Source organism: Canis lupus, chromosome 33 (assembly GCF_011100685.1).
Source record: "Canis lupus familiaris isolate Mischka breed German Shepherd chromosome 33, alternate assembly UU_Cfam_GSD_1.0, whole genome shotgun sequence".
Taxonomy (NCBI): domain Eukaryota; kingdom Metazoa; phylum Chordata; class Mammalia; order Carnivora; family Canidae; genus Canis; species Canis lupus.
Genome location: NC_049254.1, coordinates 16492345 through 16516135, shown reverse-complemented (window position 1 = coordinate 16516135; position 23791 = coordinate 16492345). Strand labels below are relative to the sequence as shown.

General features: G+C 41.0%; 1 long non-coding RNA gene across 4 annotated transcripts; it reads left to right on the top strand.

Moving 5' to 3' along the window:
• The first annotated feature begins 121 nt into the window (after nucleotides 1–121).
• On the top strand, nucleotides 122–22067 carry LOC102156008. 4 transcript variants are annotated; one of them, XR_005383306.1, is made up of 8 exons: nucleotides 122–147; nucleotides 2043–2263; nucleotides 4295–4396; nucleotides 4515–4604; nucleotides 16701–16830; nucleotides 17428–17476; nucleotides 21035–21156; nucleotides 21620–22067. It is a non-coding gene; the product is annotated as an uncharacterized LOC102156008 (long non-coding RNA). The 4 variants fall into 4 exon arrangements; XR_005383305.1 differs by having other exon boundaries at nucleotides 21023–21156; XR_005383307.1 differs by having other exon boundaries at nucleotides 17425–17476.
• Nucleotides 22068–23791: the final 1724 nt, after the last annotated feature.

Genomic DNA, 23791 nt, shown 5'->3' with positions numbered 1-23791 from the left:
GCGCGCCGCGTCCCCTCCCGCCCCGCCCTCCCACACGCGCCCCTCCCCTTCCAGAAAAAAAAAAAAAAAAAAAATCTCAGCTCTCCACTTTGATAACGGGTTTCTCCCTAAGCAGGGCTTTCGGGCGGACTGGAAAATCCGGACGAGGTTAGTAGGCCCCGCCCCCCGCTCCTGCCGGGCCCCGCCCGCCCCCCTTCCCAGGCTTCCCGATGGTCTCGCCCACTCCGCCCCTCGCGGGTCCACCGCGGCCGCGGCGCGCTCGGAGGCGGAGGGCGGCGGGACGGCCGGGCTCTCCCTCCGCGGGGGGAGGGCGGGATGGGGTCGCCCTCCCGCCGCCCGCGCGCGGGGTCCCTGCCTCGCAGGCTGAACGTCGCCCGCGGCGCGCGGCGCCCGCCCTCCCCGCCGGGCGCGGGGGGCTGGAGCACACACTTGGCTCCTTCCTGCTTCCCGGGACGGCGGCGCCCTCCGACCCCCCCGCCTCGCGGCCGCGCTCCCCGCAGCCCGCCGAGGCTCCTGGCCCAGGCGGCCCTTCTCGCTGCTCGGTCCCGGGAGGGCGGCCTGCTGCGGGGTCGCGGGGACTGGCCCCGGGAGGCCACGGGTTGACCCCCCGGAGCGCGCCGAGCGCGGTGCTGCTGTTTCCTCCGGTTTTGTTCCCTTTGCACGTTCGCACGTGTGATTTCACTATCCCTCCGCCCTGCCCGTTTGCCCGGAGCCGATCGCGGGGCGGCGACCTCGCGGAGTGTGCGGCGTCCGCCCGTGGGGAGGTCCGGGGGCAGCCCGAGCGTCCCCCGCCCCCCGCCCCCCGCGCCCCGCGCCCCGCGCCCGACCTTGACGCCGCCGCCGCCCGCGGTGCTGCAGGGGTTCTGGGCACTCGGCGCCGACCGGGGGCGGGGGGGGCGCGCACGGCCTCGGCCGGGACGCCAGGAGTTTTTTGAGGGTCCCCGTGTCCCGACCCGGTAGCCGTGAACGAGCTCCAGTGAGGGGGAACGGCGAGCGAGGTTTTAGGCGCCTGTCGTCGCAGCCAAAGTAATGCTCGCCCGCCGCCGGGATCGCGCCCCTTGCATCACTCGGGCCCCCCGTCCCCCGTCCCCCCACGGGGTTACGAGGCTGCCTGCACTGCCCTCCGCGGCCCCTGCCCTGCCCTGCCCTGCCCTGCCCCTGCCCCTGCCCCTGCCCACCGCGCTTTTCCCTCCCAACTTCCGCCTCCCATCCTGTCTCCCAGCTCTCGTTTGGTGCCTCTTCCTCCCCTCCACACCCCTTTCTCCCCCCCCCTCTCTCCCTCTCTCTCTCCCCCCTCCCTCCCCCTGCCTGCCCGTCCCCGGCGCCCCTCGCAGCCTGCCTCCTGCAGCCGCCCCTTCCCGTCGCCTACCCTCCGGCTGCCCTCTGTGAATACACCCTGTCCCGCGTCTCTCCCGGAGATCCCCCTGATGATGATCATAATTGACGAAATGCAGCTATTGTGACATTCCTCAGCTGTGCTGACACCATCGATTCCCTGGAGAAAATTTCTTTTCCTTATTTTCTCATTGTCTAAACCTAATTTCACTGCTAAATTTAGACAGAGCCCACTGTGCAGCGACTAGCTAATTATCTGTTTAGATAGCACTTCAACACGTTGTTGAGAGCCAGTTAAATGTTAAACAACCAAAAATCTTAATATCGCTAGCCAATTCCATTCCCCTGGCCTTCCCCCTGATGGTTCCAGTTTCCAGAGAAAGTAATTTAGCCAACATTTGAAAAGGTGCCAAAGGCTTAGTATGGGGGGCCATTGTGCAATTGCGTACAGAGACCATGAGGGATTAGCAGGTTTAGTGCTTCTCAAAAGGATGATATGGAGCTTTAAAAACTATATTTTCTCCATATTTTGAGAAATTGGATTAGTGACATGCTATGATCATATTCTTCTCTGACCTAAAGTGAAGAGAGACCCTGGAAGAGCAGTATTTATAGATATCCTATAAGCATTAAAAGAGCACTATGCTAGTATTTTGTGTGTATAATGCATTATGTCTAGTATTAATTAATCATTTGTGTTGATATAGAATCTTTGGCCAGAGATGTCAAAGCACAGGCTTACTTCTCATGGAAGGTAGCAATTACTATTATCCCTACCTGACAAGGAGAGGAACCTAGGCACAGAGGTTAATGGAAAATCCTACAAGCCACATGTGGTGGTTTTCCTGCCAGACCCAAGTTCTTGCCTTCCGCTGGGCACCACTGACCTCTCAAGATTCCTTTTAAAGTCAGAAACAAATTTACTGAGGTAACTCAAATTTTTACTTCCTAAGCTTCCAGTCTTAAATTACACTGTTCTCAAATGAAGACATACCCCAAGCCTTCCTGTTGTAAATTATTACTAGCTGCAGAATGAGATTGTCTATGATACAGTTCATTTTCTTTTGATATTTCCTCCAGAAATATTGTTGAATGTAAAACAAAAACAAACAAAAAAAATTTATCATGGGAGTGTTACTGTGCTTCATACCATTTTACTCATCTAACTTTACAGATAAGTTCACCTTTATTGTTTGAGTGACAAACTGGTTCAGGAATAATTATAGCTAACTTATTAATATTTCTGGCACCATTAAATCCAAAGTATGCATGTATTTTCGAAGAAGAAAATTATCTGAACAAAAGGCAACATGATCCTACTGCCAACAATGACTTCATTGTTTTGGGTTAAAAGTACTGATGGTGTCCATCCCACTTTCAGCCTCAAAGACTGTTGGCCAATTATCGAGGTTCATTAACTCTTAACTAAAAAACAAAGGTTGACAACTTAACAAAGAAGTAATTATGTACAGTGCTGGGCATTTTACATTTACTCAAATAATACAAATTAAAGGTTTGAGACTATTATTAGAATTTCATAGCTGACTCTGAAACAAAGAAAGTATTTTATAGTGAAGGTGGGCCATTATGTACTCAGCTCATTCCCCTTACCATCAGCAGATTTTTTATAACCTGCTGCGTGAAGAGGTATAGCTCTTCCCTAAGTGGAAGAGATGAGCAATGCTTTGTGGAATGTTTGAACTTGGTATATATTTGATAATAAGTTGATGTCACTCTACTAGAATCACAGTCTTCTAGAGCAGAACTATGCAAATACTTAAAATCAAGCTGCAGACCCACAAAAAGTCCTAGTTGCAAAATCTTCACTGATCTCGCATTTATCAAATGCAACTATTTTCTATTGAAAAGATCCCCACTATATATTCATGCTGATTTTCCCCTTGTATTTCCTTTGGATCTTTGCTCAAAGTTCACTCTGTCATTTAAGTCTTCTATCACCACCCTATTTAAAGAGCCCCCCTTGGGCAGCCCAGGTGGCTCAGCGGTTTAGCGCTGCCTTCAGCGCGGGATCCTGGGGTCCCGGGATTGAGTCCCACTTCGGGCTCCCTGCATGGAGCCTGCTTCTCCCTCTGCCTGTGTCTCTGCCTCTCTCTCTCTCTCTCTCTCTCATGAATAAATAAATAAAAATTAAAAAATAAAGAGCTCCCCTGCCCCCAATTCCTATCACCCTTAACTTGCTTTATTTCCTTCATTCTTCTCACCATTTCACATATTATGGGTTGTTTGTTTGTTTTGATTTTCTGTTTTCCCTTAACTAGAATCAAAGTTCCATGAGGGTGGGCAGGGACCTATTTTTTTTTTTAATTGTTGAAACCCAACCTCCCAGAACAATAAGTCCCAGACCAGACGACTAAATGATAAACATAGTGACATAGCATACTCAGGTGTATGTGTAACCACAGACAGATGCAACAGAAGAATATTAATTTCTTAAAATTTTAAAGCCTTGATCATGTTGAGTTTTTTAAGCTGGATGATGATTAGCTGACCATTGCTTAAGACTCTCAATTTAGGGGTGCCTGGGTAGCTCAGTTGGTTCAATGTCTGCCATTGGCTCAGGTCGTGATCCCAGGGTCCTGGGATAGAGCCCTGCATTGGGCTCCCTGCTCAGCAAAGAGTCTGCTTCTCCTCTCCCTCTGCCCTTCCTCCTGGCTCATGCTCTCTCTCTTTCTCTCTCAAATAAAATTAAAAAAAAAAAAAGACTCTAATTACTCCTAATGCTGTTTATTAAACTTCCTCTCTCTACTCCATATTGACATTTCCACACTCCAGGTTAGGTTTGTAATACTGGGGCTGGGGCTGGGCAAACTAATATCTCCTTTGCCTGCGGGCTTCCTGGTGGGTTCTATCAATAGAACTCCCTGGAGGGAGGGTGGAAGTCTGAGTAGGGGAAAAGAGACTTACTTGTTCCTTTCTGTTTGCTTTGTGCTCCTACCAGCATCCCATCAGCAGTAATAGCCCTTTCCTTTGTCATCAGCAGTTGGTTGCAGCATCCCACTTTTACATTCTTAAGAACCAGACTCATCCTATCTCCATAGAGGTACCAGCACTGGCCAGTCTGTGCCCCTTCTCAGAGGTTTGAGCCCTGGCTCAGCAGGAACTCTAACCACTGAGCTTCTGAGCTCTAATAACCCAACCTTTTCCCTTTGTTTACACAGCAATAAAGGTGGTAATGGCTCCTTACAGTTTCATCGCTGGATTACCTCAGTGTTCCTCTTGTTGTTGTGGAGACCCCCTCTAACCCCTAGGTAATAAAACCCTATTATTAAATTCCCTCATTACCATAGCATGCTCCCTATGTTCCTGATCAGACCTTGATTGGTGCTCTGTTTTTCTCAGTGACTATTTCCCCAACATTTCCTTGTAATGATTACTTTTCTCTAAGTCAAACTATTTAAAATAACAGAGCCAATGTCAATCTGTCAATTAATGTAAATAAAAGCAATAAGGTAAACGGGCAAAATGTGTTCCACTTCATTGGCAATAATCCAGGTTAACAGAAGTAGGTTTGAAATAAGTAAATTTGGTGGTAATCATGTTGGTGTTTTAGTTGTATATACATACAACTTGTTTTTGTTGCTGCTGATGTTGTTTACATCACAGTAAAAACAAATAGAAATTTCTAATTTTAGATGGTTTAGGTGATTTATTTCTTTCATAGGACTTGCTTGTACTTGAAAAATCATTATGGAACTAAAAGATAGGAGGATTATTTGGGAAAAGAAGAAATGAACTTCTCTCCCAAACCTACAGTGAAAACAAACATATATTTCACATAGCTATTTACAGCCTAATTCTATAATATACAACTCTTTTGGAGGGGTGCCAGGGTTCCAAAGAATGTAGCTCGAGGAATGGTGTTGAGGCAGAAAGAAGAGGTATGCCATAGCATTATGGAAGATAAGATAAAGGCTAATTGAACAGAGATTATTGAACTACAATATTCTGGGTTCTATGTTAGGTGTTGGGATTGAAAACAATCCAAGTCCTGACCCCAAATACTAATAACAGTATTCCTACATGCAATAGAGGGATGTACTCAGTAGAAGAGAGCAGGGTGTGCCTAAAAGAGGCCAGGAAGGCCTAAAATCAAAGATCACACTTGAATAGTCCTAAAGAATGGCTAGGAATTTTCCAGAGTGGTGGCATAAAAGCAGCAGAGGAAATAGGAGGAGGACAGATGGAAGGATACAGAAGCATGAAAGAGTCATGATGTCTTTTGGAAACCACAAGTATTACGTGTGCTGCTAGAGGATAACCTGCAAAGGGAGATTAGATGGAAGGGTAAAATAACATTAGATAGGTAGACAGACTGTTTTTAGGTCCTATAAAGAAGTTTAGATTGTATCGGGTAATCATAGGAACAATCGAAGAACTTTGAGTAGGGCAATGTCAACATTGGGTTTTCTAGAAAAAATCAGAGAGGTATGTGAAAGTGAGGATGAATGGATTGTCAGGGGGCTTGGGAAAAATAAGCAGAAATTCCAGAAGGAAGCTGTTGTGAGGAGCAGAACAAATGAAAGTCTGAACTCAAGCAGCAATAAGTGGGTGGAAAGGAGAAAATGAATTCAGGAGAATTTTAGTATTTCAAAACAAAATCATTTATTCCTGCAGTGGTCTGAGTATCTGTGGCTAGCCAACAGGTAGTAATGGAAGCAACTGTGCAGGCAAAAGGCACATAAGCAAAAGGATGAAAATGGGTGAAAGAAGCACTTGAAAGAACGTAATGAACGTGCTGATGGAGGCAGAGGGCCATTAAAAGAAGAAAGAATGTAGAGAAGAAAATGAGGCCAGGGGATCAAATGACAGAGGTTGAAATAATATAATTGATGGTTTAACAATTTACTGGGCACATTTTATAATTTCCTTCCAGTTTATATTATTCCTTTCATTCTTATGGGCATAACTCAGATTCATGTAGTGGCCTGTACAGTTTCTTTTATATTATCATTAATAAACAGTTGTTGGATGAAAAGGATAGAGAAGAAAGAATAGTTTTGTGGATGGTTTCATATTTAGATTGACTGAACAAAAGAAATCTGGTGTCCGTGTAGGTTCAGTACAATGAAGAGCCACTTTTCCCCTCATGAGTATTTCAACAAATCCTGCCCTAATTAGTTGCCTGAAGCTTTATTTCTAACTTGTACCCTTTTGTATCTAACCCGCATCAGATACTCATCGGCCACTCCATGTCTCATGACCCTGAGAGATGCACTTAAAGAAGTTTTGTAATGTAAGGTTAAAAGCCCTGGAGCTTCACTGCCCAGGTTTCAGTTCCAATCCTCTGCTTTGCGACATTGGGCAAGTTACTAATTCTGTCTAGAGGAAATGTTGATTCCTCCTTTAGAGTATTGTCTAAAGATAAAATTAGTTCACATGATGCCTTTAGAACAGGTCTGATATACAAAGCCCAAGAAGTGTTAGTTTTTGTTGTTATTAATAAGGAGCGTTAATATGTTTAAATATAGATTCAGGAATCACATTATCAATCATCAGCAACCTGGGAGTGGAATTTTGATCAGCCTTACATTCCCCAAGTGTAATTGAAATCTTGAAACCAGTTCTGATGAACTCTGCCTAACATTAACCAGACTGTGCTAATTCAGCATTCTTCTCTAGCATTTCGACCTCTGCAGTAGACCTTCTGTGGTAGGCAGAAAAATGCTCACCCAAAGATGTCCACGTGCTAATCCCTAAAATTTGTGGATGTATTAGGTTTCATGGCAAAGGCAAATGAAGTTTGCCAATGGTTATGGTTGCTAATCAGCTGGCTTTGAAAATGGGGAGACTACCCTGGATTATTCAGGTGGCCCCAATGAAATCAGTCACAAGGATCCTTAAAAGTCAAAGAGGAAGGCGGAAGAGTCCGAAGGAGATGTGACTATGGAAATGGTCAAGGGATAAACATCACTGGCTTCAAAGACAGAGAAAAGGGACAATAAGCCAAGAAATATGTCAAGGTTTGGAAGATGGAAAAAGCCATGACCCGGCAGACTCCAGAAAGGAATGAAGCACTACCCACCCATGCCTTGATTTTAGCCTATTAGACTCCTAACCTACAGAACCATAAAGTAATAACTTTGGGTTGGTGTAAGCCATTGAGTCTGTAGCAATGTATTACAGCAGCTTTTGAAACTATGATGTGGTGAGAAGTATATATTTAATCTTTGTGTCTTGGGTTCCTGGCATAGAGCTCCCAGAAGCCTTGGAATTTCCTGAATGATAGGCATGAGAAGAGTGGGTTTTGTTATTTAATAAGCCTCTTTCAACCAGCTCTGCATTTGTGCCAACAAGATGACTCTGGGAGGATGGGACCTAGGTATTGGAGAAACCAACCACGTGATTAGAGGGTTGGAACTTTCAGCTTCACTACCCCTTTCAACCTCCAGAGTATAGAGAAGGGCTAGAGATTGACTTAATCATCAGGGGCCAGTGATCTAATCAATCGTGTCTACTTAATGAAGCCTCCATTAAAAATTCTGACTGAAGTGATTTGGAGAGCTTCCAGGCTGGTAAATACATGGAGGGGTTGGGGGTGGAGGGTGCACTCAGGGAAGGCACTGAAGCTCCCCTCCCCTTCCACATACATCGATTGCTCTGTGCATCTTTTCCCCTGTTGGCTATTCCTGAGCTGTGTCATAATAAACCAGTAAGTGTAGGTGTTTCCCTCAGTTCTGAGAACCATTCTAGCAAATAATTAAACCTGGGGCGGGGGGGCGGGGGGGGGAAGTCACAGAAACCCTCAAGTTTTTTGCCAGTGGTCAAGAGGTACAGGTGGCAATTTGGGACTTGAGCTTGGCGTCTGAAGTGGGTTAATCTGTTGGATCTGTGCTAACTCCAGATAGTGTCATAATTAAACTGTAGGATAACCAGTTGTTACTAAGAATGGGGAATACCCTTCATCACATTTGGTGTCAGAAGCTGGTGTTTAGTAGAGAGGAAACTTGAGTTTTCTTTTACTAGTACACCTCCAAAGCCCCCTACTTTAATTGCTTTGACCAACATTCAAGGACCTTAACATACAACTCAGCACCATTTCTAACCACCCTATCTAGCTTCCCTGAACACCACTGTGGGCCAACTCCATTCCTTACCAGTCTATTTGTTTTCTTCATGAGACCCCTTAGGACATCTGGTCCACCATGAACAAACAGCCCCATATCCTTGCCTTTAACATTCCTGCCTTCTCCAACTAAATAAAAAAAAAAAAAAAAGGATTTTCTCTTAAAATTTATTATCTTCTGCGTTATCTTCTACAGAAAGCTTTTGATTTTTTTCCACTTCAACCCATGCCGCCTAAAGCAGGACTGGGTATATCTACATACAGATCATTGCTCTACATCCTTCTTTTAACAACTCATCCGCATACATTTTTTTATTCTACTTCTACTTGAAGTCTTTGACAATATCATTAGTCTTCGGCCTCCTGTGGTGTCAGGGGGAATGTCTCACTGACAAGCTTTTCTAGCCTAGCCTCCTGTTTTCCTACGTGTTTACTATCACTGTTGAATTTACTCTTCATCTTCCTGTTTTTGTCTTCTAACACTTATTTCCAATCCTTCATTCCCGTTTTGGCTTCTCTGCCTTCTTATCCAGACTGGGCTCTATTGCAATAACGCACTCATTGGCCCTTGAAGGCTTTGCTGACCCTCATTAATAAGGCCATTCTGGCCATGGATCAGGAGTTGCAGGATGAAATCTCAACAAGGGTTCTACTTGCTATACGAAATTTCAGTTCTTCTTCCTGAAATTTCGTATATCAAATTTCCCCACAGCTTCTCAAAGTTACTCCACAGTCCTTACAATCATCCTTACTGAAACCTTTACAGTGATTGCTCCAAAATTTTTTCTTTCTCTTCAGGGCCCCATCCCTTTCCTTCGTCCATGCACTCTCATTGGAGAGCGCTGTTTCTTATTTCCCCGAAAAAAAGTAAAGCTCTCTCCTAGATAAATTACATCAGTTGCCTTCTCATTTAACTTATCTTGTCGCCCTCTCCTCTCCCTTATCATTAATTTAAAAGTTTGTTGACAATAACCTCACCTCCACCCTCCCCCACAAATTGGAACCTATGGGTTGTTCTACTCTAAGCAGCTAAGGATGGAAGAGCATAGATATACTCACCTCTTAGAGATCAAACACTTTGAGTGTTAGAATTCTTGAAATCCAGCTTCAGAATCAGGAACGCAGCTTTAAAGATAACACACAGCTGATAGCTCTGCTGCCCTCTGATACACTACAGACTTTCTCTTATGGGAATGAAAAACCAAACAAAGGAGTGTTGCCTTAATGCCTAGACCTAAGTCAGGGAGCTACAAGCCAGTTTGCCGAGTGAATCAGTTCTGTCTCTTTCATGATAAAACATTTTAATGCCTAGCTATTGTCACTCACTGTTTGAAAATATCATTTTGGTATAAAGGTATGTTAATATTTGGGTAAAATGGTTTTGTTGTTGTTTTCATATGTGATTCTATAACTAGGTGGCTAGAGCCTCAGGATTGGAGGGAGTCTTTCTTTCTAATTTTCCTTGTCTGTTTTACTCCGTCCTTTATACATTTCATGAGAATTCTATCTATTTAACTCCTCGAATTTGTCTTTTCCTATATATTTCCATAACTATCTCCATGGTTACTTAAATTACTATGAAATACACTATATTATTGAAAAAGATCTAGGCATTCATACTGCCAGTACAACTTACCTGGAGAAACTAATATGTCATTTCTGCCAATCTGTGTTTAAAACAGCATGAGAGAAATTCCTGGGGAACTAGCCCTTTTGCTTAATGATAAAATAACCTTTTAGAACTATTAAATATTTTGTCCCTGTAGGGATTATTGACAATAAATGAACTATGCTTTTGAATGCTATGATAGAAGATAGATTTCATTTATTCAATAAATATTCGAGATATCCAGGTTCCATGGAGTGGAGAGATAAAGCAATAAAGAAGACATAGAAATCCTTCTCTTTGGTGACTTTTCAGTTTAGCAGGGGAGGCAGATATTTAATGAATAATTGTGCATTTTTGTAGTCATAACTTTATTAATGATGTGAGACAGGGCACCAGAGAGTATATATTAAGGGTTCTGAATTTATACATGTGGTCAAAAATAACTTCATTGAAGAATAAAGAATTTATACAATCCAACACTGAAAAAAAACAATGCATGCAATTAAAAAGAAAATGGGCAAGAAGACATGGATAGACATTTCTCCAAAGAAGACATACAGAGAACCAACAGACACATAAAAATATGCTCAACATTACTGATCATCAGGAAAATGCAAATCAAAACTACAATGAGATATCACCTCACACCTATCAGAGTGGCTAAAGTCAAAAAAAGCAACAAGTGTTGGCAAGGATGTGGAGAAAAAAGAATCCTTGTGCACTGTTGGAAATACAAACTAATGCAGCTAATGTGGAAAATAGTACAGTTTCCTCAGAAAGTTAAAAAATGAAGCTATCCTATGATGCAGTAACTGTACTACTAGGTATTTGCCCCCAAAACACAAAAACATTAATTCAAAGAGATACATGCACCCCTATGTTTATAACAGCATTATTTACAATAGTCAAACTATAGAAGCATCCCAAGTGTCCATCAATAGATGAGTGGATAGGAAACATGCGGTATGTGTGTGTGTGTGTGTGTGTGTGTGTGTGTGTATATATATATATAATGGAATATTATTCAACCACAAAAAGGAATGAAATCTTCCATTTGCAATGACATGGATGAAGCTGGAGAGTATAATGTTAAGTAAGTCAGTGAGAGAAAGAGAAATACCATATGATTTCACTTATATGTGGAACTTAAGAAACAAAATGAATGAGCAAAGGAAAGAGATGGGAGGGAGAAACAAGCCAATAGACTCTTTTTTTTTTTTATTTTACTTATTTATTCATGAGATGCACACAGAGACACAGGCAAAGGGAGAAGCAGGCTCCACGCAGGGAGCCGCACTTAGGACTCGATCCCAGGTCTCCAGGATCACGCCCCGGGCCGAAGGTGATACTAAACTGCTGAGCCACCCAGGCTGCCCCAAACAGGCATTTAACTGAAAAAAAAAAAAAAAAAAAAAAAAAAAAAACACAAAAAACTGATGGTCACGAGAAGGGAGGTGGGTGGGGGGATGGGTTAAACAGGTGATGGAGATTAAGGAGGGTACTTGTGATGAGCACCGGGTGATGCATGAAATTATTGCAATACTATATTATACACCTGAAGCTAATATAACACTGTATGTTAACTACATTGGAATTAAAATAGGCAACTTTATTGAGTATTATTTAAGCTAAGATCTAGAAAACAAATTGATATCAATCCTATGAAAAATGTATGAGTGTGGTGTGTCTGCATGTGTGTCTTTCCAGGGTCCAGTGTAAAGCCCACAGTTGGTCCATTTTGAAAAGTTAGAGTAGGAGCATGTACCTGTTATATGTGCATAGCTTTTGACTCCATCCCTGACCTTCCATGTTCTGAATCACAAGGCTGGGAGCACACAAACTATGTTTTGCAGACTCCATTGTCAGCACACTTCCTGTTAATTTCTGCCACTATGGAGCACTGGCAGGACGTTTAGAGTAAGAGAAATGAAGGAGCCATTTTGTTCCTGTTTTTGGTGGAGCCTCTGGTAGAGCAACAGAAGTGATAGAAGACTGTGGGCTCCAGGAGTCAGTCAGTAAAGATTTTTAACCGCCTTTATAGGACAAGCGTCTATTTAGTACTATGTCTCCAGCTTGTGAAAGAGAAGTAAAGGCTAGAAGTGAAGGCTAGTGGGCTCCAACCCAGATGGAAGGCAGCGTCCTGATCTTCAGGTAATATCTCACTCATTGAAATAGTCCTTTAATTCTGTTTTTTTGGCTGTCTGCTGTGACTAATACAGAATAGGGGACTAGAGAGGCAGAAAGGATCCAGGTAAAAGAGATTCTTAGAGGTCATGCTAGGTATTTTGGACTACTTCTTATAGTAATGGCAAGCCACTGAAAGGTCCTCAATAGAGAAGTGACATGATCAACTCTCCATTTCTTTTTTTTCTTTTAATGATAGTCACAGAGAGAGAGAGAGAGGTGCAGAGACACAGGCAGAGGGAGAAGCAGTCTCCATGCACTGGGAGCCCGATGTGGGATTCGATCCCAGGTCTCCAGGATCGCGCCCTGGAACAAAGGCAGGCGCCAAACCGCTGCACCACCTAGGGATCCCTCAACTCTCCATTTCTAAACGAGCAATCTGATTACCACAGAGAGAATGGACTGACAAGAATAAGAGTAAATTCAAGTTAGGTTGATACAGGAAGCCAAGCAAGAAGTGATGGTTAGAGCCAAAGTGATGAAAATAAAGAAGTTGACAGAGTTGAAAGGAATTGGTAGGACTTGAGGATTGATTGGATCTTGAGGGTAAGAAGAATAAAGTCAAGGATGATTCTAAAGTTTCTGACCTGAGCACTGAGTGGGTGCTGATGCCGTTCACTTAGAAAAGACAGTAATTATCTAATATAATTAGTTACATTAATTATATCGATATTATTGCTAATATAATAAATTCTGCTTATATTAGCCATAGTTGGTTTCTGTTACTTGTTTTTACTGAGATTACTAATGTCCTCATTTTAATGATAACATTCAACCTAATTGATCATTCCCTCTTTCTAGAAGCACTTGTCCCTCAGTTTTGATGACACCACATTTTCAAGTTCCCTTTTTCCTCTCTGGCAATTCCTCAGTCCCTTTTCCTAGAGCTGTCTTTTCCTCAACATGTCATTTAAATATTCCCACTTCTCAGGGTTGTAGTTTATCTGCTTATTCTATATCATGTCCTAAGTGAAGTCATATATTTACATGACCTGAAATACAACTAATTTGCTGATTATCTCTAAATTTACTTCCCCAGAATAGACCAATGTTATGAGTTTTATAGCCGGATATCTAACAGTATAATTAGCATATCTACTTGGAGGTTGCACACGTACCTCAAATTCAAGATTATAATATTTGCCTGTAAAAATTGTCTTTTCTTAGTGAATGGCATCTCCACCTATTCAGTGCTCATTTATGTAACATAATATGTTAATATAATAACAAATTTTGTTAAAAGTATGTAGGGTAGTTAATTAAATCTATAGAAAGTTTGATAAATAAGATTGGAGACTAGCAGTCTAATAATACCCCAAATCACACTGCAGGGCTGATCAGGAGAGGATACTGTTGCCGCAGTCACTGGACACTAGATGCCACATCTGGCACCAAGAAGACTTGAACTGTATATTAGACATGTAGCAGAGGAAAAGGTTTTTCTTAATCCTCTTGGCATTCCTAGTGGGGTTTGAAAATTAAACCGACAAAGATTAGTAGAGAAAAACATACTAATTTACCTAAAGAAAGTTTTATGTGACAGGAGAGCCTTCATAAGGAAATAAAAACCTAAGACACTGTTAAATCTGAGTGTTTCTTGTCCTAGTCTCAGTGAAGAGTGGACAGCCATGGAGAAATGTGAGAGGGCAGAGAGGACAAGGTAAGCATAGCAAACTGGTAGAAACATAGCCTGTTTGATTCTTCTCAGCATCCCTTGTCTTCAGAGGCAAGGGTGCTCCTTTCCTCCAGGTATAAGAAAGGTACCCCCTCACAAGAGGATCTTACGACCAGCTTTTGGGGAGAAGGGTAGGGGGAAGGTCAGAGTGACCTTCTTGTTTCTGCCATTATCTCAAACTTCTTTAGCTTAAACTATACATTATGTCAAGGTGTCATATTTTGGGATAGTTGTGTTTTGAACCTGGCCAGACACCATCTCTTACACGTCTGCCACCATTGCTACCACCAAAGAGAATTTTTTGGATACCACATGATTCAGAAGCCATGCATCTGATCTGCCTCATTGTGAAAGCAGAAGCTAGACTAAAATCATTTCTAGAAATTTTACCACTTTTATTTATATTGCAAGTGGATCCTATCTTTTATTAGATCTCCTAACTCTAACTCATTTTAAGATATGAAGGGTACGAACTTCTGCATGTTAATTTTGTAATCAGTCACCTTACTGAACTCTCTAATTGTAATAGGCTTTTAGTTCATTGTCTTGGGATTTGATTTTAACAAGAAATCTGTAAAATCTGAATGAAGAAAACTTTAAAACAGAAATCATTAAGTTGTAGAGGAAACCATAAGAATTTTTTCCCCATAAACCCAGAGTAGGGAAGGGTATTTAAGTATATCACAAAAGCCAAAAGCCATAAAAGTAAAACTAATAAATCTGACTATAAAAAATGTCCTGCATGTCCCCTCCCCAAAATTGCAACTCATATTACAAAAGCTGTCTCTCTTTTTTTTTTTTTTTAAGATTTTTATTTATTCATGAGAGACACAGAGAGAGAGAGAGAGAGAGAGAGAGAGGGAGAGACACAGGCAGAGGGAGAAGCAGGCTCCCTGTAATACTCGATCCCAGGACCCCGGGATCACACCCTGAGCCAAAGGCAGACGCTCAACTACTGAGGCACCCAGGTGCCTAAAGCTGTCTTTACACATAAATAACTTCTACAAAACACTATTTTAAAACCACAACACCATGAAAAAATAAAGGATATGAACAGTTCTCTGAAAAGGAGTTAAAAATGGCTTCTAACTATTGGAAAAGATTGTCAATCTTCCTCATAATAAACAAAATGCTCATTTATGAGATCAGCAAGAAATTTTGTGATGCCCCTTCATTGGGTGAATATTATCACTCTTCATGCTTTTTTGGTAGAACTGTAGTTGGGCTTGACATCTATGGAGGATAATTTGGCAACATCTGTCAAAATTTCAACTGTGTTTAACCCTTTAACCCTGCAATCCCACTAATAGGAATTTAACCTATAGGTACAATTTCAATGTACAAAATTATCTGTTGCAACACTGTTTATAATATCAAAAGTTAGGAGACCAGGTAAATGAGGTCGGATTCAGTCATTTATGAGACATTCATAATTAACGCTATGTAGTTAAAAAAGAATGAACCAGTATTTTTGTAACCAAACCAAACAAGACCTGATGTGCAGCAAGTTAACAAAAACTGATACTGAGACTTTGCAGTGAAGAAAGACAGGCCATTTATTGGTGTGGCACCACGTAGGAGAACAAAGAATTCATGCTCAAAAGTCCCAAACTCCCCTATGAGTTACAAGTGAGGCTTTTTGTTTTTGTTCTGTGTTTTTTGCAAATGAGGGGTTTTAAGGGCAGACTTTGTGGCAAGGGTCTCCTGAGAAGATGGATACTGGTGATGGGAGGCACATGAGGGTCATGTGAGCAGATGTTCCACTGTCATTTCCTCTGGTCCCCTCGGGGTCTTTTCCTTCTCAAGAGACTTGAAATGTGAACAGATAGCTTTATTCTTTATGTTGCAGAATTCTGTGTATCTGGTGGTTCTATCTCTGGACTAGTGCAGGCTGGCTACTTGTCCTGCAGCTTCCTTTGGGCGATAAGCAAGCATTCCTATCCTTTGAGCCTAGGCCTCTGCGCTCCTTTGTCGGTCCAGCTTCGCCTGGGGTGATAGGACCCCAGTGTTCCTTCCTCTACCTGAACTGATGAGACAGACACTGGCTTTACCTTATGAATTAATATTGTCTCCAAGATGCATTTTCTTATTGAAAAGAGCAAGTTATGTAACAATGTGTAAAAATACTCCTTTTGTTTTTAAGACCTAAGGAAGAATAAGTTTGTGTGAGGGCCAAAGGCGAACCCCCCCCCACCCAAGATGAGCCACTTTGGTATGAATATTATTTTGAGTTAAATGCAATCAGAACCCGGGCACAGAATGGCTCAGTAGGTTAAGCATCTGCCCTAGGTTCAGGTCATAATCCCAGGGCCTGGGATTGAGCCCACATGGGGCTCCCTGCTCAATGGGGAGCCTCCTTTTCCTTCTCCCTGGTGCCCCACCCTGGGTCGTGTTTTCTCTCACCCTGGGTCTGTCTCTCTCTCTCTCTCTCTCTCTGTCTCAAATAAATAAATAAAATCTTAAAAAAAAAAAAAAAAAGCAGTCAGAACCCAGCAGATTCAGGAAAAGTCCTGTATGTCCCCCTCAACTACTTGCCTGCACCAGGAAGAGAACTATTAACAGAGATTCCTCTTTACCTAAGACACTGATCTGTGTAACAGAGCAATCTTTGTTCTCCCAACATCTCTCACCTCCAGCTAGTGCTCTTCTTGCGCTTGCATCCCTAGACCCCCACTGCTCTCCTTAGCTCCCATAAGCATCACGTTGCCCTGCTGTCTTTGTAATTTCATATCTATATGGATTCCCTGTATATACAAAATTAAATTTGATTTTCTCCTTTAATCTGTCTCATGTCAATTTGATTCCTCATCCAGGTAGAAAGACCTTGAAGGGCAAAGAAAATTCTTCCTCCCTGACATCTGCATACATTTACTTCTATGTACATAGAATACCTCTACAGAACACTTGCCGCAAGGAGGAAGATAGGTACCTGGCACTAGGAATGTAAGAGACTTTTCCTCATATTTCCGTTTATAATTTTTGAACCTTGGAGACCATTTATATATATTGCCCAATCAAAACAATGACAATTTGTGAACAAAAGCCTATGAATTTCCTAGCAATACAGAAGGAAACATAATCCACAGAATGTGTGGAGACATTGGCTTTGAATAATGGAAGGTACGTTTTCCTCCATTTTTATGGACTAGAAAGAAGAGAGGGAAAATGTAGCATTGATTTGGTGACAGGAGATTGAAGGGTTGGAGAAATTTTCTGTTTGAGACTTAAAAAAAAAAAAAAGCTTTTATTTTCTTAAAGGATAATGCAAAGTCCTAAGAGTATGAGTACGGGGAGGGAACAGAATTGTAGAAGATAGCAGTTGGAAGTAATTATTGTGGAGATTAGGAGAAGGAGCTGATTACGGGCATGTGGTCATATTGCAAAGGCTTATGGAAGGCCATGTTGATGTCGATTACTAGAGATCCATACCGGTTCCTTGCTGCTTAGTTGTCCAATTTGACTGCAATTCTTAGCTGGTTGGAGTAAGAGGTTAGTAAACATGAGATGTTTAATTTTTCACTTTTGTGTTCTTGCTAGCAGGAAAGCTGAGGAAGAGATGTCTATGAGTTGGAGGGCACCATAAGGATGGGTGAGTAAGCTGCCTGGAAATGCCACCCCATTAGGAAAAAACAGCTAATTTTTACTCTGCCATCGTCTGTCACACAGAGACAAGAACAAATTTACAAGGATTTGCGTACACAGGAATTCAATTTGATTTTCTTAAATTCTCAGAAATTTGGTGAGATTGTGACTAGTTTATAAACAAGCTTTCAGCTTAATGTAAGCTTTTTTTTACTTACTTTTTTTAACTTACTTATTACTCATGTTAAATCCAGTATAATAAGAATCTGTTTTGAGAGGTTTTTAAAAAGGAATTTTAAAAAGTGTACTAAACTGAATTTTTAAAATATTCTACCTTTTAAATCAAACTTAGAATTAGAACTATATCCTGAATCATGCTAATTTATAACTATTAGAATGTGAAGAGCAGGAAACTGGTGTGCATCACCTAATTTCTGACATATTAACCTAACCATTAAAAAACTGAAGCACAAAAAAGTAGTAACACATTGTTTTCTCAGGCTTTTCACTTCGAACATTATACTCTGAAAGATTTTGCTCACTAGAGCTGCTTTTTTTTAAGAGCCTAATTTTTGAGATTGAAAATAAATTTATTTTCTCCGGAATTTAATCCAGATATAGCTAAGAGCCTTCTCTCATTTAAGACTCTTAAAATTATATGTGAGAAGACACAATAGTTTTTGTTATGATAACATAGTATCCTATTGGAAATGAAGGTAATACTCATTCCCTGTAAGTCTGTTGTTGCAAATCTACTTAGAAAGTGCTTTAAAAATCCCTTACTTTCATTCTTTTGCCTGTGGAGTTAGTTCCTTTTCAATGACCAAGCGTTACCTCCCATAGTGATCTTTAAATAGCAACAATAAAAAGATGTTTTCTTTGAAGTTGTCATTGGAAAAGGTATTTTCCTTGTGCTAGGCTCAGAGTAAAGACTGGATTGACCGGGCCTTTTTTGTGACTAAGTCTTGGTCTTCTTAAAATAGATACTCTTCAGTGTTAGGCCAATAGTTCTGTATTTGTATGGGGAAACATAAATTGTGCATTTTAGCTTTCTTCATAAATTCAGTGGAATATTCCCTTTGCATTGACTAGAACCCACGCTTGTGAAGAATTATGAAAACACAAAATACTTTGCATTAAAGTGATATAACCATTTCAATAATAACAAAATATGTTTAGAAAATGTACTGTTTCATATTCCCACAACACTAAAAAGGTAAGGCTATTTATAAAATTGAAAAAAAAAAGTGTATCTTTTAAAAAATTTGTTTCTGAATACAATGGAGCCAACGTATTTTTTGAATCAGAGAATTCTTATTTTTTTAAAGATTTTATTTATTTATTCATGAGAGACACACAGAGAGAGAGGCAGAGGGAGAAGCAGGCTCCTCGCAGGGAGCCCGATGTGGGACTCGATCCCAGGACCCTGGGATCACGCCCTGAGCCAAAGGCAGATGCTCAACTGCTGAGGCACCCAGTTGTCCCTCAGAGAATTCTTAGATTTAAAAGAGTTCAACCTTCTTTTTATTTCGTACACAAAGAAAGTTAGGTTCAAGTTTTCTAAGTAGCTAGCTCAAAACTACACAGTGTTATCAATTGAATTCCTTCAGCTGTACATTACGAATAATCTCAGGAATAGTAGTTTGAACAAATAGAGATTTACTTTCTTGCATGATGGAAAGGCTAAAAAATAAACAAATGCTAGTGTTAAATCAGCTGATTAACAATATTTAAGGTCTAGGCAGTTTCAGTCTTTCTGCCATGGTCTCTATAGATTTCTGACTCTTTGCCTTCATTACCTTTAGCGCTCTTGGTCACAAAAGGACTACAACAGTTCCAGCCATCATGGCCAAGTTAAAGGCAAAAAGAGAGGATTGGAAATCAACAATATCTCTTCAACAACATAGTGAAACTCTCCCCAGAAACTTCTAAGAGACATCCCCCATGTTTCTTTGGCTAGGATAGTTCACATAGTTCACTCTAGTATGGGCTTTCCTATCATTTTGCAAGAATCATTTTAGGAATGACTGTAGGATTGACCAACCAACAATGTCAATCATGCACAGCTATTGTGATTTTAGAAAATGATTTTCTGGGCCACCTGGGTGGCTCAGTTGGTTAAGCATTTGTCTTTGGCTCCTGTAATGATCCTGGGATTGTGGGATCTAGCTCTGCGTCGAGCCCCATGTCAGCCTCCCAGCTCAGTGGGAAATCTGCTTCTCCCTCTCCCTCTGCCATTCCCCCACTTGTGCTCTCTGGCTCTATCTCTCTGTCAAATAAATAAATAAAATCCTTTTTTAAAAAAAGAAAGAAAATGATTTTCCTTATGATTAGAAGAAATCAGGCATATTCTACCTAAGTATTCTGAGGTAGAAAATATATCAAGAATGCCTACGTTGTCTAAAGTAGAATTATTTCAGAATAATGGAGACAAAATCAGTAAATGTGTCCCATTCTCTACACTACCATTACTACTACTACTACTACTACTACTACTACTACTACTTTATTATTATCATAATCTTCCTTGAGGCCAGGAATTTGCTTTTCTTTAAACATTGAAATTATTGGGACACACGCACATCTCTTTTTAGAAGGGTTTTAGGTCTCCTTTAAAGAGCAAATCAGGTTTGTGAAGAAACGTCTCCACTAAATATTGTTCTAGGAAGATAGGGTCTCACCATGGTTACATATTCTCACCTAATTCAGGAACCTCTGCACATTGTATTCATTTTTCTTTATGGAAGATAATCATGGCAGAAATGTGCTATGAGCCTGTGAGTCTCACCTAAGCCATGTTTGCTTTCACAGGTGCTAGTCACAGGTGTCCAAACCCGTATTAAAAGTTAAGATTTATTTGCCCTCCTGCTTTTGAATGTGAGATCCTATAATAAGTCTCTGAAGGAAACTCAGATGAGATGAGGTTATGACCCCTTGGTCTCCATGAAGTGAGACAGCAGAAAGCATGATTGTCTAACTGACATCTTGCTGTGTGAAATCTGTCACTCCACTCGGGACAAGCTCAGGGTATCTGACTTACAATCAGGCTTAGCAGTGTGTTATAATAGCAAGACCACAGGCATTGGTGTCAGAAAACCAACTTTTGAAGCTCAGTTTCCCCATTTGCTAATACACTATGAACAGATCTGAACTCGGTTTCTTCTTTAAAATGGTAAATACTTCAAAGTGGGATGTTATTTAAGCATTTTATAAATGAGAAAGCAAATCACAAATGTATCATCTTGTTACTTCAAGAATTTCTTTGGGGTAGACAGTATCTCAAGGACTTTTAACAAAGTTCTAAACAAGACAGTGTCTAGAAGACTTCCTTCACGTTTGTGTTTTTTGTTCTCTTTGCATTCTTGCGACAACGACAAAGGAGTAATCAAAAAAAGGTTTGAATGTGTTCATCGTACTAAGCATTCATGCTGAGCTTTTAAATCCTAACACATTTAAAGGAGAGTGTATCTGGTCCACTGGTTTTGTCTTAATTCTGTCACTGTATTTAGTCAGCCTTGTTGACATCAAATAATGAAGTATTTTTATCTGGGAGCTTCTCTTGTAGAAGATGCAAGTTTGCTGGATGATGCAAGTTTGCTGGATGAAACCGGTTTTACTTCTTGGAAGATGAAGAGTTCTTCACTTGTACATAAATGTTCACACCTTTCTGCTATATTTATTTTGCAGGTATGTAGATATGCTCAGAGATTTTTATGCCAGAAGACTTAGGAGAACAATCAAATACCTTTCAGATGTTCATATGTGTTACCCTCTCAGAGAAGCCTTCTCTGGTCTCCCAAAGTCTAAATTTGGGGCCCCCTGGTTATTTCTTCACTTAGCAAATAGTTAGTTGATTTAATGTCTAACTCAGGAGAGTAGAAGCTTCATTAAGACCTTGTCTATTTTATTGACTACTACGTACACACCCAGCACTTAGCTAACACATAGATGCATTCAAAGAACATTTGTTAAATGAACAAATGAATAAAGCAAAGAGCAGATGTTTTCAATGAATATATTCTATGTTTATTCACATATTTACTCCTGTAAATCGGGAGGTAGGAAATAGGGAGAGAAAACAAAAAAGAGAGGGGAAAGAGTGATTTAGAAGGCATCCTTGGACTGAGATTTTCTTTTATTTTCGTTTCAGGTCCCAACCCCAAAAATCTGGGCCAGAGGAGGTAGTGTCAGGCAGTCGTTGAAAGCCCAGTCTGATTGTCCAGTATTTGTGGCAAGGTCAGGAGCATTTTTTTTGCCTATCTGTGCAAACCGTCCAAATTTAAAGGAAGAAGACAAGGTAAAAACAGTAAGAGGCATCTGGGAAGCAGGTGGAAGAGTGAGTGCTGCTGACTAATTCTCCCCTTTCTTGCCCTTCATGGAGAACAGGCAGGCTTGTTCTCATCCTTTAGACTCTGCTCCCTTTGTCTGCCCTGGCAAGAACAGGGGCACACTCTACCTGATACAAAGTGTTCCCCAAAGAAAGGCGATGCTGCTAACGATGAGACTGATTGATGCTCTTGAAGCTCCCAAGCAGTCCTGTCCCGGTGGCTCTGATTATTATCTTGAAATATATATATAAAAAAATAAGTGTGTTTGAAGCAATATATTCTGGATTTTTTTTCTCTTAAAAATGTGCATGTGTGTGGGTATATTGAACATTATGGAGTAAGAAGAATTAGCAAGGTTTTTGCAAATGTGATTTCTAATTGCATAAACCATAACTCTGAGCTTCTCCCCTAGGTTTGTAATATAAATAGTCTCAGATGTGTTAATTGTTGATGGGATCCTATTTAAAAAATAGCTTTTAGATATTCAAGGACTGTACCTCTAATTTTATTCTTTCCCCAGGATACTAGATTTCCTGTTACACTGTACAAAGATGATATTACTTGGGTATTTGAAGCATACCTTTGTTCTTAAGAATTCCTGCTGTATGTAGTCTTTGGCTCAGGGCATATATAGGAAGGTACATGTACCCAAAGACCTTCTCACAAGGCAAGACAACCCACAGTGACCTACTGTGTCACTAATCTTCACAATTCAAAGAGGTACACAGAGAACTTACAGCCAGAAGCCAGGAATTGCTTGTTGGCCACAGGACAGCAATTTAGCTCCTGGTAGTTTGTTTTTCTCAGAATTGAAGGGTGTATCGAAAAAGAGGTCTTCCTTGCTTGATGGAGAATTTAAGCCATAGAATTGAAGAGGATGAAAGAAAGAGTAATTTACCAGGTTTTAAAGCTTCTCTCAGACTTTTCTCCCAAGAAAGGAAGATGAGATCCTATTCCAAATGAGAGATGTAAGGCAGCCATAAAGAAGGTAATTATGTATAAGTAAATTCACGTGAAGTAGGAATGATGGCTTAACAGCTATTTGTAGCTTGAATGCTCTGGAAACAAGTAGAAATTTGAGACTGAGTGGTTATGCTAGTGTGTGTATTTTGTGTACTAAAACCCTACTTCTAGAGGAGTAGTTGGGTGGAATATGAAAGGTGGAAGGTTAGTCTACCTGAGAAAGATGAGACCTTGTGAGAGCCTCCTGGTGTCTGTGTGATATACAGGGTGACCCTAGAAGTCACTTTGCAGACCAGCTACAGTCTAACTTCCATACATATGCTGGATTAAATATATTTTATTTCCTTTTTTGCCTTACAGTTAAGGGAAAGAGGAGAAAAAGGAATCAAAGCTAGATAGTATTACCTTCTCCCCACACACTCCTATGTCCCCACAGTTTTTCTTTTTTTAACTTATTTTTTAAAAGATTTTATCTATTGAGAGAGAGTGAGCAAGTGAGAGAGAGCATGAGCCAGGGAGAGAGAGAGAGGGAGAAGCAGACTCTCCATTGTGCAGGGAACCCATAGGCTTTGTCAAACCGAGGACCCTGGGATCATGACCTGAGCCAAAGGCAGCCTCTTCACCAACTGAGTCACTCAGATGTCCCTCCACAAACGGTTTAATAACTGATAGAATCATAGAACTGTAAGGAGCTGTAGAGATCATCCCATCTAAACATACTCGTGTTTTGTTGATATACACCAGAGATACACGGAACTGAATCAACTGACCTATGGTAACGTGATGTGAAAGGAAGGATGCTGTGCAGGAAAGAACAAAGAGATTTAAGTCCAGGACCTATCACTAAAGAGTTTGGGCAAGTCAATCAATGTCTTGAAATCTTAGTTTCTTCTCAATGAAGAGGTTGGAGGCATCTGGGTGGCTCAATCAGTTAAGCCTCCTACTCTTGGTTTCAGCTCAGGTCATGATCTCAGGGTCCTGGGATCGAGCCCCATATCAGAATCCCTGCTCAGTGGGGAGTATGCTTGGAG